Source organism: Heterodontus francisci, unplaced genomic scaffold (assembly GCF_036365525.1).
Source record: "Heterodontus francisci isolate sHetFra1 unplaced genomic scaffold, sHetFra1.hap1 HAP1_SCAFFOLD_102, whole genome shotgun sequence".
NCBI classification, from domain to species: domain Eukaryota; kingdom Metazoa; phylum Chordata; class Chondrichthyes; order Heterodontiformes; family Heterodontidae; genus Heterodontus; species Heterodontus francisci.
In genome coordinates, this window is record NW_027140380.1 from 2,941,789 (window position 1) to 2,957,629 (window position 15,841).

The 15,841-nt window shown below is 43.8% G+C and overlaps 1 non-coding gene across 1 annotated transcript; it reads right to left on the reverse strand.

The window, feature by feature from the left end:
• Positions 1–4,503: 4,503 nt before the first annotated feature.
• trnaw-cca (transfer RNA tryptophan (anticodon CCA)) lies at positions 4,504–4,575 on the reverse strand. The gene has a single exon. It is a non-coding gene; the product is annotated as a tRNA-Trp (tRNA).
• Between the last annotated feature and the right edge of the window lie 11,266 nt (positions 4,576–15,841).

Below are 15,841 nucleotides of genomic sequence, written 5' to 3' on the forward strand. Positions count from 1 at the left end.
TCTGCTTTCAAGTCCTGATCAGACAGTGCATTCCAGATCACAACACATCACTGTATAAAAAATCATTCCTCATTTCGCCTCTGGTTCTTTTCTCAATTACCTGATAAATACATCCTCTGGTTACTGACCCTTTTGCCACTGGAAACAATTTCTCCTTATTTAACTTATTGAAAACCTTCTTGATGATGTCACATACTAGACTGCCAGTAAAACTGAAGCCCATGGAAGAAAAGAGACAATGACAGCATGCATATGAAGTTTGCAGACTGATAGGAACATGGAAGCAGGAGTAGGCCATTCAGCCCATCGAGACCACCCCACCATTCAATATGATGATGACTGATCATCCACTTCAATGCCTTTTTCGCACACTATCTCCATATCCCTTATGTCATTTGTATTTAGAAATCTGTCAATCTCTGCTTTAAACATACTCAATGACTGAGCTTCCACAGCTCTCTGGTGTAGAGAATTCCAAAGATTCACAACCCTCTGAGTAAAGAAATTTCTCCTCGTCTCTGTCCTCAGTGGCTTTCCCCTTATGTTGAAATTGTGTCCCCTGGTTCTAGATTCCTCAACCGGAGGAAAAACTTCATCTACCCTGTCTATCCCTTTAAATATTTTGTAAGTTTCAATGAGATCACCTCTCATTCTTTGAAACTCTAGAGAATACAGTCCCAGTTTCTCCAATCTCTCTTCATAGGACAGTCCTGCCATCCCGGGAACAGGTCTGGTGAACCTTCATTGCACTCCCTCGATGGCAATGATATCCTTCCTCAGGTAAGGGGACCAAAACTGCACACAGTATTCCAAAGTGCAGTCCAACCAAGGTTATATACAATTGAAGCAAGATTTCACTACTCCTGTACTCAAATCGTCTTGTGATAGAGGCGAACATATCATTCGTCTTCTGAATTGCTTGCTGCACCTGCATGTTAGCTTTCAGTCGCTTATTGACAAGGACACCCAGGCCCCTTTGTACATTCACACTCTTACCATTTAACAAATAATCTGCACATCTGTTTCTCCTACCAAAGTGGATAACCTCACATTTTTACACTTTATATTCCATGTGCCACTTTCTTGTCCACTCACTAAGTCTGTCCAAATCCCCTTGAAGCTGCTTTGCATCTTTCTCACAACACACTTTCCCACCTACTTTTGTGTCATCTGCGAACTTGGAAATACGACATTTGGTTCCCACCTCCGAATCATTGATATATATTGTGAACAGCTGGGTCACAGTGTGGTGGTGAACAGTTGTATTTCTGTCTGGAGGAAGGTTTACAGTGGGTTCCCCATGGTTCCTCATAACTTCAGTTATGTGCAGAGACTGGAAAAGCTGGGGTTGTTCTCCTTGGAGCAGAGCAAGTTCAGAACAACTTTGACAGAGTTAGAATCAAGGAATCAAATGGTTACAGTACAGAAGGAGACCATTCAGTCCATCATGTCCATGACAGCTCTTTGCAAGAGCAAATCAGCTAATTCCACTCCTCTGCCCTTTCATTGCAACCCTGCAAATTTTCTCTATTCAGGTGTTTATCCAATTCCCTTTTGAAAGCCACGATTGAATCTGCCTCCAGCACACTCTCAGGCAGTGTATTCCAGATCCGAACCACTCACTCTGTCCCACACCCCTGGTACCATTGCAGAAAATCTCTTCTGTTCATTTCATCCCTCATAAATAATTGAAATGAAATGTTTATTAGGAAATGCACAATATAAAAAAGAGAGAGAAATAAATGCTGAGAAAAATAGAAGTCAATGTTTGGAAGGTAAAAAGAGCAAAAGATGCAACTTTTATTCTGGTTGAGTGAGAGGAATATATCACACTCTGGGGCTTTTTAAGAGGATTTACTGATAAACCTGGGATTTGAGAGGAAGCTGGTTCATGGTTTACAGAAAAAATTCAGTCCCTGGAGTGGAGCAAACAGCTGCACCGTCCAATAACAGACAGGATGGGGACACTGTCTCAGGCCTGGTGAGCTCAGTCGATGAAAGCATGAAACTCTGAATCTCAAGTTTTTGAGTTTGAGCCTCACGGTGGGTGTCTTTTATTTCCTTTTTAGGCTGATTTTACAGCCATTCTCCAGCTCTGAATTCCTCGGCAGAGAGTTCAAGGAGTGTTTGAAATGAGATTCAACAGCAGTATGAGAAAGTCTCTCCTTGATTCAGGACTCTTACCTCTCTGCAGCATCTCGCTGCTGAAGATTGAACTTTATCTCATTTCATTCTCAGCTCATGGTCAGTGTGGATCACTGGGACTTCTGGCTGTCTCCCACTTCACAATCCATCAGTGCTGAGAAATCAATGGGGAATATTACTCACATGTTGTAATGTTTTATAAATACTTGAATGTATTTCACACTGTGTCTAACAGTGTGAATCTCCCCTGGTATATCAGCTCACCAATACTTCAACAGAACATTCACATAATGTGAGCTCTGAGATCTGTTCAGATCCCATTCCCAAGACCTGGAAAGTGGGATTGGGCTGGATCGCTCTTTTTCAGCTGGCACAGACACGATTGCTAAATTGTCTCAGTCTGTGCCATAAATTTTCTCCATTTTCTATGTTCTATGAAGTGAGGTGTGATTGGGAGGGGCAATTCCACCAGGGTTATATTTTATACCAAAACAATGACACAAGGGATACTTCACTTTTTTATTCATTCATTCATGCGATGTGGGCATCGCTGGCTAGGCCAGCATTTATTGCCCATGAGAAGGTGGTGGTTAGCTGCCTTCTTGAACCATTGCAGTCCATGTGGGGTAGGTACACCCACAGTGCTGTGAGAAAGGGAGTTCCAGGATTTTGATCCAGCGACAGTGAAGGAACGGCGATATAGTTCCAAGTCAGGATGGTGTGTGGCTTGGTGGGGAACTTGCATGTGGTGGTATCCCCTGTATTTGCTGCCCTTGCCCTTCTAGGTGGTAAAGGTCACTGGTTTGGAAGGTGCTGTCTAAGGAGTTGTGGTGCATTGCTGCAGTGGATTTTGTAGACGGTACAGACTCTGCAACTGTGTTCCGATGGTGGAGGGAGTGAATGTTTGCAGATGGGGTGCCAATCAAGCGGGCTGCTTTGTCCTGGCGGTGCTGAGATTCTTGAGTTGGAATTGCACCCATCCAGGCAAGTGGAGAATATTCCATCACACTCTTGACTTGTGCCTTGTGGATGGTGGACATGCTTTGGGGAGTCAGGAGTCATGGATGAGTGAGAGGAATATATCACACTTTGGGGCTTTTGTAAGAGGATTTATTCATAAACCTGGGATTTGAGAGGAAGCTGCTTCATGGTTTACAGAACAATTTCAGCCCCTGGGGTGGAGCCAACAGGTGCACTGTAATTACTCACCTCAGGATTCCAAGCCTCTGACCTGCTCTTCTTGTCACGTTATTTGTATGGCTACCCATGGTAACCTCCATGATGTTGATGGTGGGGGATTCAGTGATTGTAATGCTATTGAATGTCAAGGGGAGATGGTTAGATTCTCTCTTGTTGGAGATGGTCATTGCCTGGCACTTGTGTGGTGCGAATGTTACTTGCCACTTATCATCCCAAGCCTGTGAGACTGAAATAGCTCAGTTGGGAGTGTGTTAGACTGAAGATCCCTGGTTCAATCTGGGGTTTTGGCAGTTCTCCTTTATTCTGCATCACCCTTTGGTTTTGACTCTTGAGCTGCACAATTTACACTGAAATTATTTACCCAACTCTGAAGGTTGGATTGGAATAGAGAGATATCAAGGATGGGAAATATTTACATTGTCTGATTTAGCTTATTGTCTATCTCCCTGTGTCCTTTTCCCCTGTTTTTGAATCTTTCGGGGCCGGGTGAACATTTGATTTGCTGCATTTGCCCCAAACTGAAGCCTTTTCCACATCTCTGGGTGGTCAGACTTGCTCCGTCTGTTTTTGTTGCTCGTGACCATTAACGAGAACAGGCCACGAGTTCAACGTTTATCAGCAAACGGAAGATAATTGGAAAGAATTCTGTGTTACTCCAGATCAGTGACAAAGATACAATGGATGTTATTCAAAATAAATTCCCTTTGACATTTTATGTAAACTTGTTTGCATCCAAAAGTTGGATTTTAAGTGTAACAAAAATGTGTCAAATTATTGACTGACCATGTGACAGCGCACATGGGGATCAAATCCACAGCCTTGTTGTTACCAACACTGCGTCCTAACCAACTGAACTAAGCGGCCTATAGACAGAGCCAGGTATGGGTTTGAGCTGCACGCTGGGCGGTTTGTGTTTTATTTCTCACACTGGGTGACAGAGCGATTGTACAAACAATGGACACATCACATCCCTGAAACATTGTTCTGATATAAAACAGTGTGAAATAAGAACTGAGCATGGAAATGGAACGGAACCAGAAATCAGGACTTTAATCTATTAAAGTTGATCTTGAAATTCAACCATTCACTGAACATTCCAATCGATGGAACTCTCTTCTGATATAAAATCCAGGAACTTGAGCTGCTGTAAAACACAACTGAGCCTGACGTGGTTTGAACACGCAACCTTCTAATCTGGAGTCAGACGCGCTACCGTTGTGCCACAAGCTCACAGATAAAGCAAAGTGTTCAATTCCTGACAGATTTACTTCTTGTTTAGATTCAGTGATTGAAATTAATTCAATCCTCATCTGACCTCCACACTGTGAAGGCCTGCAATCCGACCTGAACCCGACGACCTGTGTCGGGTTCGGGTCATGTCGGGTCGCTCTTCCGGTTCTGGCTTTCGGGCTCGGGTCAGGTTGGGTCAGGTTCAGGTCAGGCTGGGTCCAGGTTGGTCTGAGTCCGTGTCGGACACACACAGTAAGAATTACATTTAACTTTGCTGGGAAGTTGAGTTTAATAAGTGTCAAAAGTTGAAAAGCCAACCAAAGCCGGGAGTCCGGGTCATTAAGGAGGGAAACTCTGAGTCTGCGCAGTGAGCAAGTGAGCATCTCTATGACGTCATTGCGCTCAAGCTGCAGCTTCCTGCAGATACGGAATCGGGAGGTAGATAAAGTGAACATTCCGGTGGTCGGGTAAGGCTCGGGTTAGTTTGGGCGTGGGAATAAATGGAGATACTCGGGCCGGGTCAGGCTCGGGTCCAATGTGGTTCTGTCAGGTTCGTGTCGGGTTTTTTTTCCTGACCTGAGCAGGCCTTTACTGCTCTGTCAGTTCAGTGCCTTATTTAAACTATTACTTGGAGTTCTGTTTTACAGGGTCACGGCTGTTTAAGTGTTTCCCAGACCCACTACTCTGATTAATCAGACATTTTGCTGCTAACTGCTGCTGCAATTGAAATGTAAAAAAGAATTTCCAGTGACCTGCAACCAATGGACAAATACATTTCAGAAAGATAAAGTTCATTCGCCAATCCACAAATGTGTCTTTCTGCTTATATTTATAAACAACTCCTTCTTTCCACTATGGGAACTATACAATCACGACAGTTATTTGAAAGTTAGTATGAGATGTTCCAGTTCATCAGTTTTAAAACTGCAGCAGGTATTTTCCAGAAAACTTCTCTGTTGGAACCTCAGTCCCATTTAGATTGAAAGTGGACAATTAATGTATTCACTTGTTCATTGTGGACAGGTGTCTGACTTCGAATAAATCTCATTAACTTTCAATGAGGTGGCAGTATTTCTGTGCTCCCATTTTACACAGTCTGTCCTGTTCATGCACCATGTTTTTATTCTCCTCTCCCATTCTCCACAGGATACAGATTACAAGAATCATCAATCTAACTGTTGAAAAGCATTGGAAGAATCTGGTCACACAGGTATTGAAACATTCATTTTCTGCCATTTTCCAAGTTGGTTGCTTTAAACACAGTACAATGTGTAATCATCTTGAAAAGAGATTCTCTTCAATATCCAATACAAACTGAATTACAAACCTGACAGACAAACACAGGAGAACAAGTGACGAGTGAACACAAACCTCATGGTGCTCATTTTCAGATTTATTGCAGTCATCCGACAAAACAAGTGAAAGAATATTCCAATGAAATGATTTGGAAAGTAGGTGTGACTTTTGTTGGTGCCTTTCTTTGCTCTGTTGGTGAAACTTTCTTGCACCTGACTCCTGTTCATGTCTCTGTTTCCTCTATTGAATGAGGAAGGAGGTATTTGATCAGAAATCAACTGGATTGTGTACCTTTGAGAGGGGATTTCTGCACCATCAGGGCTGGAAACAGGAGTGAGTGAAAGACAATGTGTGGAGTTTGATTTTGTACAGAGGGAGAGCAAATCTAACAGGACTGTGAGATATTGGCCTGGATTTTACAGCCCCAATAGCGGTGAACTCTGAGACTTTCACTGCTATTGAGGTCTGAACAGCACTGCAACTGCTAGTACATGCACACACTAACACCAGCATCTGGAAGTTGTGGTGGTGAGAAATGTGCTTAGAAGGAGCCTCTGATCATAATCGCACCAGCCCACTCTTTAAAGTGACAGGGACCTGTAGTTCAGCAATTTGGGCTCATTGCCCACAATGTACCCTGATTTTTACCTGGGTTGGATTAAAGCCGGTACCAACAGGCTCAGGGCTGCTCGGGAAGGACTTTTCTTTTGACACAACAGCTCCACTATTCCAGGAAGACTCCGGCAGCAGCAGTTGTCAACTTTCAGAGGGAGTTCAGACATTTTAAATGTTGTATTTTATTTCTTAATTGTATGTAACTTTTTAGCATAGCCTGATCAGAGTTCTTAAATTTACATCTGACTTTTTATTAACAAGATTGAAGTGACTTTTAAAAACTACATCTTATCCTTTAAAATCCTGCTTCCATGTAGATGACATTTTAAGATGACTTCAGAATAGCTTAGACTATCTTTCTAACAGGTACTGCAACAGCTGAAGACCTACTTTTCTGCAAAAGCTGGTGAATTACCTTCCGGGAGCGGAGAGGAGCGGAGCGGAGCAGACCTATATGGACCGATATGAGGAGAATGTTGAGAGCGGAGCCTATAAATCCAATCCGAGGATCGAGGCCCAGTCTCTTACCTTCCAGGAGTGGAGTGGAGATCTTCCAGTGTGCTGGAGTTTTGAAAAAAAAGAAGCCAACTGTGATGTCAGAGGAGAGCTGCAAGGTGATTGTTTGGTGAGTCACTGCTGTTAGTGTATTTAAATATCTTGAAGAAAAGGGCAAAGTTTTTTACTTGAAAAAAAACCTCTGCTGATAAGATGAGTACTACTAAAGTGTTTTTTTATTCAGTGTAGCTTATGAAGGACTTTAGATTGTAGTGGGTAGAACAAGGCCCCTAGTGTCATTAGTATTTTTTAATTAAGGGAGTAACCAATTAATCTAAGGGTAAGTCATGGCAGGAGAGCTCAGCCCCGTGATATGCTCCTCCTGCGCTATGTGGGGATTCAGGAACCCTCCCAGTCTCCATGACGACCATGTGTGCAGGAAGTGTATCCAGCTGCAGCTACTGGCTACTCGCATTATGGAGCTGGAACTGCGGGTGGTTTCACTGTGGAGCATCCACGAAGCTGAGGGTGTCATGGATAGCATGTTTAGTGAGGTGGTCGCACCGCAAGTAATGGATGCACAGGCAGAAAAGGGATGGGTGACCACCAGATGGAATAGTAGGAGCAGGCAGGTAGTGCAGGAGTCCCCTGTGGCCATCCCCCTCTCAAACAGATACACCGCTTTGGTTCCTGTTGGGGGGAAGACCTCCCAGGGGAAAAGAGCAACAGCGCGGTCCGTGCCACAACGGAGGGCTCTGCTGCACAGCAGGGGAGGAAAAGGGGTGGTAGAGCTATTGTGATAGGGGATTCTATCATAAGGGGTGCAGATAGGCGTTTCTGTGGCCGCAAACGAGACTCCAGGATGGTATGTTGCCTCCCTAATACTCGGGTCAAGGATGTTTCGGAGCAGCTGCCGGAAATTCTGAAAGGGGAGGGTGTGCAGCCAGAGATCGTGGTCCATATTGGTACGAACGACATAGGCAGGAAGAGAGAGGAGGTTCTGCAAAGTGAATATGGGGAGTTAGGCAAAAGGTTAAAGAGCAGGACCTCTAGGGTTGTAATCTCAGGATTACTCCCTGTGACACGTGCTAGTGCGGGTAGGAATAGGAGGATTCGGCAAATGAATGCATTGCTGAAGACTGGCGAAGGCGGGAGGGCTTCAGGTACTTGGATCATTGGGATCTCTTCTGGTGCAGAGGTGACCTGTACAAGAGGGACGGGTTGCATCTGAACTGGAAGGGGACAAATATCCTTGTAGGGAGATTTTATAGCAATACACTGGAGGGTTTAAACTAGTCTTGCAGCGGGGGTGGGATCCAAAGTAGTAGTCTCTCCGATGAGGTAGTTGAGGCAAATGGAGAGGTTAAAGCAAGCAAGTCCAGTAGGCAGGCCAGGCAGGGGCAGGACAGGGAGCGTGGAAGGTCTGGTGGGCTAAACTGCATTTACTTTAATGCAAGTATCCTTACAGGTAAGGCAGATTAACTCAGAGCATGGATCGGTACATGGGATTGTGGTATTGTAGCTATTACGGAAACGTGGTTGAGAGATGGGCAGGACTGGCAGCTCAATGTTCCGCGGTACCGATCCTTCCGGCGTGACAGAGGTGGAGGTAAGAGAGGAGGGGGAGTTGCACTATTGATTAGGGAGGACATCACGGCAGTACTTAGAGAGGATATCCCGGGGTGAATGTCCAGTGAGGCCATACTGGTAGAACTTAGAAATAATAAAAGGGTGATCCCTTTGATGGGATTATACTATAGGCCCCCCAATAGTCAGAGGGAAGTGGAGGAGCATATATGTAGGGAAATCACAGATAGGTATAGGAATTATAGGGTTGTAATAGTAGGTGATTTTAACTTCCCTAATATTGACTGGGACTGCCTTAGTGCTAAGGGATCAGATGGGGAAGAATTTGTTAAGTGAGTCCAGGATAGTTTTCTGAAGCAGTACGTGGATGGCCCGACTAGAGAAGGGGCTACACTCGATCTCCTCTTAGGAAATGAGGATGGGCAGGTGGTTGATATGGCAGTGGGGGAGCACTTTGGGACCAGTGACCATAACTCTATTAGCTTCAAGATAGTTATGAAAAAGAATAGGACTGGTCCTCAGGTTGAAGTCCTAAATTGGGGGAAGGCTAATTTCCATGGCATCAGACAGGAACTCTCAAAAGTTGAATGGGAGAGGCTGTTTACAGGTAAAGGGACGTCTGGCAAGTGGGAGGCTTTTAAAAGTGAGATAGGAAGAGTTCAGGGCCAGCATGTTCCTGTTAGATGGAAGGGCAAGGCTGGCAAGTTTAGGGAACCTTGGTTGACGAGGGATATTGAGGGTCTGGTCAGGACAAAGAAGGAGGCATACGTCAGGTATAGGCAGTTGGGATCGAGCGAGTCCCTCGAGAAGTATAGGGGATATAGGAGTATACTTAAGAAGGAAATTAGGAGGGCGAAAAGGGGCCATGAGATTTCCCTGGCAGATAAGATAAAGGAGAATCCTAAAAGATTCTATAAGTGTATTAAGAGTAAAAGGGTAGCTAGGGAGAGTGTAGGTCCCCTTAAGGATCAGTGTGGCAATCTATGTGTGAAGCCACGCGAAATGGGCGAGGTCTTAAATTAATATTTCTCGTCTGTATTAACCGTGGAGAAGGTCATGGAAGCTAGTGAGTTCAAGGAAGGAACAGCGATATCCTGCAGCATATCAACATTACAAAGGAGGAGGTGTTGGAGGTTTTGAAGCGCATTAAGGTGGATAAATCCCCAGGGCCTGATCAGATGTATCCTAGGATGCTATGGGAAGCAAGGGAGGAGATTGCTGGGGCGCTGGCAGAGATTTTTGTATCATCGTTAGCCACGGGTGAGGTACCGGAAGACTGGAGGATAGCTAATTTGTTAATTAATAAATTAAATAACAAATCATGTCGCCTCTTTCTCTTCTAAACTCTGGCGGAGACAAGCCTAGCTTGTCCAATCTTTCCTCGTAAGACAGCCCACCCATTCCATGTATTAGTCTCGTAAACTTTCTCTGTACTACCTCCAATGCATTTACATCCTTCCGCAAATAAGGAGACCAGTACAGTACTCAGTACTGCAGAAGAGGTCTCACCAATGTCCTGCATAGGTGAAGCATAACCTCCCTACTCTTGTACTCAATTCCCATGGTGATAAATGATAACATTCGATTAGCTTTCCTAATTACGTGCTGGACCTGCATACTAACCTTTTGCAATTCATGCCCTCGGACACCCAGATCCCTCTGCATCTCAGAGCTCTGCAATCTCTCACCATTTAGATAATATGCTTTTTTATTCTTCCTGCCATAGTGGACAATTTCCGACTTTCCCACATTATACTCCATTTGCCAGGTCTTTGCCCAATCACTTAACCTATTTATATCCCTTTGTAGCCCCCTTATGTCCTCTTCACAACCTACTTTCCTACCAATCTTTGTGATCAGCAAATTTAGCAACAATACCTTCGGTCCCTTCATCTAAGTCATTTATATAAATTGTAAAAAGTTGAGGCCCCAGCACAGATCCCTGTGGCACACCACTCGTTACTTTTTGCCAACCAGAAAATGACCCAATTATGCTGACTCTCTGTTTCCTGTCTGCTAGCCAATCTTCTATCCATGCCAATATGTTACCCCCGACACCATGAGCTTTTATTTTCTGCAATAACCTTTGATATGGCACCTTATCCTTCTGGAAATCAAAATACAATACATCCACTGGTTCCCCTTTATCCACAGCACATGTAACTCCCTCAAAGAACTCCAATAAATTGGTTAAACATGATTTCCCTTTCAAAAAACCATGTTGACTCTGCCTGATTACCTTAATTTTTTCTAAATGCCCTGCTATAACATCCTCTGTAATAGCTCCAAACATTTTCCCTCAGACAAATGTTAAGCTAACTGGCCTGTCGTTTCCTGCTTTCTGTCTCCCTCCCTTTTTGAATAAATGAGTTACATTCACTCTTTTCCAATCTAACGGAACCTTCTCGAATCTAGGGAATTTTGGAATATTAAAACCAGCGCATCAACTATCTCACTAGCCAATTCAGGACCTGGCGACTTGTCAACCCGCAGCTCCAACAATTTGTTTAGTACCACTTCCCTGGTGATTGTAATTTTCTTGAGTTCCTCCATCCCTTCAATTTCCTGATATACGGCTAATACTGGGATGTTATTTGTATACTCAATAGTGAAGACCGATGCAAAGTATCTGTTCAATTCATCTGCCATCTCTTAATTATCCATTATTAATTCCCCAGACACACTTTCTATTGGACCAACAGTCGCTTTGTTAACTCTTTTCTTTTTAAAATATCTATCGAAACTCTTACTAGTTGTCTTGAAATTTCTTGCGAGCTTTCTCTCATACTCTAATTTTACCTTCCTTATCAATCTTTTAGTCATTCTTTGCTGTTTTTTTTATATTCTGTCCAATCTTCTGACCTGCCTCCCACCTTTGCACAATTATGGGCTTTTTCTTTAAGTTTGATAGTATCTTTAACTGTTTTCGTGAACCATGGATGGTGAGTCCCACCTTTGGAACTTTTCTTTCTCGTTGAAATGTATCTATTCTGTGTATTCTGAAATATCCCCTTAAATGTCTGCCACTGCATCTCTATTGACTTATCCCTTAACCTAATTTGCCAGTTCACTTTAGCTAGCTCTGCTTTCATGACCTTATAATTGCCCTTATTTAAATTTAAAATACTAGTCTGGGACCCACTCTCCTCTCCCTCAAACTGAATGTAAAATTCAATCATATTATAATCGCTACTACCTAGGGGCACCTTAACTATGAGGTCATTAATTAATCCTATCTCGTTGCACAATGCCAGGTCTAGTATAGCCTGCTCTCTGGTTGGCTCCAGAATGTATTGTTCCAAGAAATTATCCCCAAAACATTCTATGTATTCCTCATCTAGGCTACCTCTGCCCATCTGAATTTTCCAATCTATATGTAGATTAAAATCCCCCATAATTATCACAGTACCTTTCTGACAAGCTGCCATTATTTCTTCCTTTATCTCCCATCCGACAGTGTGGTTAATGTTAGGTGGCCTGTACACCACTCCCACAAGTGACTTCTTGCCTTTATGATTTCTCATTTGTACTCAAACTGCTTCTGCATCCTGATCTCCAGAACTCAGGTCATCCCTCTCTATTACGCTAATACCATCATTAATTAACAGAGCTACCCCGCCACCTTTTCCTCGCTTCCTGTCCTTCCAAAATGCCATGTCACCTCCAATATTCTCAACCCAATCTATGTCGCCCTGCAGCCATGTCTCTGTAATGACTATCAGATCGTACTTATTTATTCTATTTGTGCTCCCAGTTCATCTGTTTTGTTTCAAATGCTCCATACATTCAGATACAGAGCATTTAGTTTTGTCCTTTTATTATTTTTGTCACCTCTAGCCTTATCTGTCGATTTACTCTTAGATTTGTACATTCTGTCCCTTCCTGTCACAGTCTGTTTATCATTTCCCATATTTATACCTTTCTCTCTTGCCTTGTCTCTCCTCCTTGATTCACCATATCTTCCCAAATTTGATCCCTTGCCCCCACTATTCAGTTTAAAACCGTCTCTACGTCCCTCGTTATGTGGCTCGCTGGAACACCGGCACCAGCACGGTTCAGGTGTAGACCGTCCCAACGGTACAGCCACCTCTTTCCCCAGTACTGGTGCCAATGCCCCACAAACCAGAACCCACTACTACCACACCAGTCTTTCAGCCGCACATTACTTTCTCTAATCTTATTTGTCCGATGCCAATTTGCACATGGCTCAGGTAATAATCCAGAGATGATTAACTTTGAGGTTCTGCTTCTTAATTTGGTGCCTAGTTCCTCATACTGACTTTGCAGAACCTCTATCCTTGTCCTGCCTATGTCTTTGGTACTGACATGGACCACGACGACTGGATCCTCCCCCTCCCATTGTATGTTTCGCTCCAGCCCTGAGCAGATGTCCTGAATCCTGGCACCGGCAGGCAACACAGCCGTCTGGACTCTTGCTTTTGCTGCAGAGAACAGAGTCAATCCACCTTACTATACTGTCCCCTACTACCACTACATTCCTTTTTTCTCCCTCTTTGAGCCACAAACACTTACTGCAGACGTGTTTGCCCTGGATCACACTGGCATCCAGGAACTCCCACATGCTGCAGCTGTGACACATCACCTATCCTGTCATCCTTAACGTGTTTCAATTAACTACTTAAATATTTTATTCAATTATTCATTTTATTGCATATTTTATTAAAATTACCACTAGTTTGTTTACTATTTTAAACGTTAGGACTAAAATGGTTCTTAATCACTTACCAGATGCGCATCAAGCAGGTCGGTTCTTCCAAACCAATCAACTACCTGCTTGCCTGTGATGTCACAGCTTACCAGATCCTCACCAAACAGCTCCTTCCACTGCACCGAAGAAAGAACCAAATCCTGTATCCTCACCCCAGCGGCTCTCTGTTTCCCTGCTCTCACTCTCCATTGTGACGTCACTCGTCGATTTTTTTTCCCCTGCTCTAACACGCTATCCATTGCGCCACAGAGCCTCACACATTTTTATTAACATCACTAAGGCCTTTGATATTGTCAGCAGAGACGGCCTCTTCAAACTGCAATGGAACATCGGCTGCCCTCCTGACCTCTTGGGCATCATCTCTTCTTTCCACGAGAACATGCACAGTTCCATCAGTTACAATGGAGCAACATCAGACGCTTTCAAGATCAGCAGTGGGGTAAAGCAGGGCTGCGCGCTGGCGCCAACTCTCTTAGGAACAGAGGAACATAGGAGTAAGCTATTCAGCCCGTCGAGCCTGCTCTGTCATTCAATTCGATCATGGCTGATCACCTACCTCAAAGCCCCTTTCCCATGCTATCCCCATATCCCTTGATGTCATGAGTATCAAGATTTCTATCAATTTCTGTCTTGAACATGCTCAATGATTGAGCTGCCACAGCCCTCTGGGGCACAGTATTCCAATGATTCACCACCGTCTGAGTGAAGAAATGCCACCCATCTCAGTTTTAAATGGCCTACTCCTTATTCTGAGACGATGTCCTTTGGTTTTAGACTCACCAACCAGGGCAAACATCCTGTCTACATCCACACTGTCACGCCCTGTAAGAATTTTGTCAGTTTCAATCAGATCACCTCTCATTCTTCGAAACTTTAAGGAATACAGGCCCAGTTTCCTCATTAGACAATCCCACCATCCCAGGGATTAGTCTGGTGACATAAAAACAAGAAATACTGGAACCACTCAGCAGGTCTGGCAGCATCTGTGAAAAGAGAAGCAGAGTTAACGTTTCAGGTCAGTGACCCATCTTCGGAACTGACATATATTAGAAAAGTCACAGGTTATAAGCAAGTGGGGTGGGGGTGGGGCAGGAGATAACAAAGGAGAAGGTGTAGATTGGACAAGGCCACATAGCTGACCAAAAGGTCATGCAGCAAAGGCAAACAATATGTTAATGGTGTGTTGAAAGACAAAGCATTCGTACAGATTAGGTGTTAATGGACTGAATATTGAACAGCAGGAAGTACAAACCTGAAAAAAAACAGTAGGTAAGCAAACTGAACAAACTGAGATGAAATGAAATAAATGCAAAAAAAAGATTAGTCTGTTGACCCTCTGTTTCACCCCCTCTCTGGCAAGTGTATCCTTCATAAGATGAGACTAAACTGTACACAATACTCCAGTGCGGATTCACCAAGGCTCCATACAATTGCAGCAAGACATCTTTACTCCTGTACTCATGACCCCTCGTGTGGGTACAACATACCATTTGCCTTCCTAATTGATTGCTGCACCTGCACAAGAGCTTTTAGTGTCTCAGGAACAAGGACACCCAGGTCCCTTTGGACATCGACACTTCCCAACCTCTCACCATTTAAGAAATACTCTGTCTTTCTGTTTATTCTACCAAAGTGAATAACTTCACACTTATTCACATTATATTCCATGTTCTTGCCCATTCACTTAGCCTCTCCAGGTCCCCTGGAAGCCTCTCTGCACCCTCCTCACAACTCACACTTCACCGAGCTTTGTGTCATCTGCAAACTTGGAAATATTACATTTAATCCCCACATCCAAATCATTTATATAGGTTGTTAACAGCTGTGGCTCCAACACTGATCCTTGCAGTACCCCAATAGTAACAGCCTGCCATCCTGAGAAGGACCCGTTATTCCCGCTCTCTTTTTTCGGTCTGTTAACCAATTCTCAATCCATATCGGTATATTATCCCCAAGCCTATGTGCTCTAATTTTGTTTACTCACCTCCTGTGTGGGACCTTACCAAAGGAAAATACAAATACCACACATCCACTGGTTCTCCTTTATCTGTTCTACAGGTAACATCCTCAAAAATCTCAACTGGTTTTTCAAACCTGTTTTCCTTTTCATAAATCTATGTTGACTCTGCTCAATCATGTCATCATTTTCGAACTGTCTAGTTATCACATCCTTTATAATTGGCATATTCTTCTCCATGCTGCTATTGTACACTTTCAATTACTCAGATATAGGTGTTCACCTGCACATCAGAGCTGACGACAAGCTGTTCAACTTGGCAAGACTGTGCGCCAAGACCAAAGTGGGTAAATTCCTAGTCTGTGAGTTGCTATCTGCTGATGATGCTGTGCTGACATCCCATAATGAAGTTCAGTCACAGCAGCTTGTAGATCGGTTCTCCACTGGCCTGCAAAGAGTTTGGACTGACAATCAGCATCAGGAAGATGAAAGTTACGGGCCAGGACGGAGAGACTCCACCTTCCATCAACATCGACAACCTCACTTTGGAGGTTGTCAACAGCTTCACATACCTTCAATCAACAATC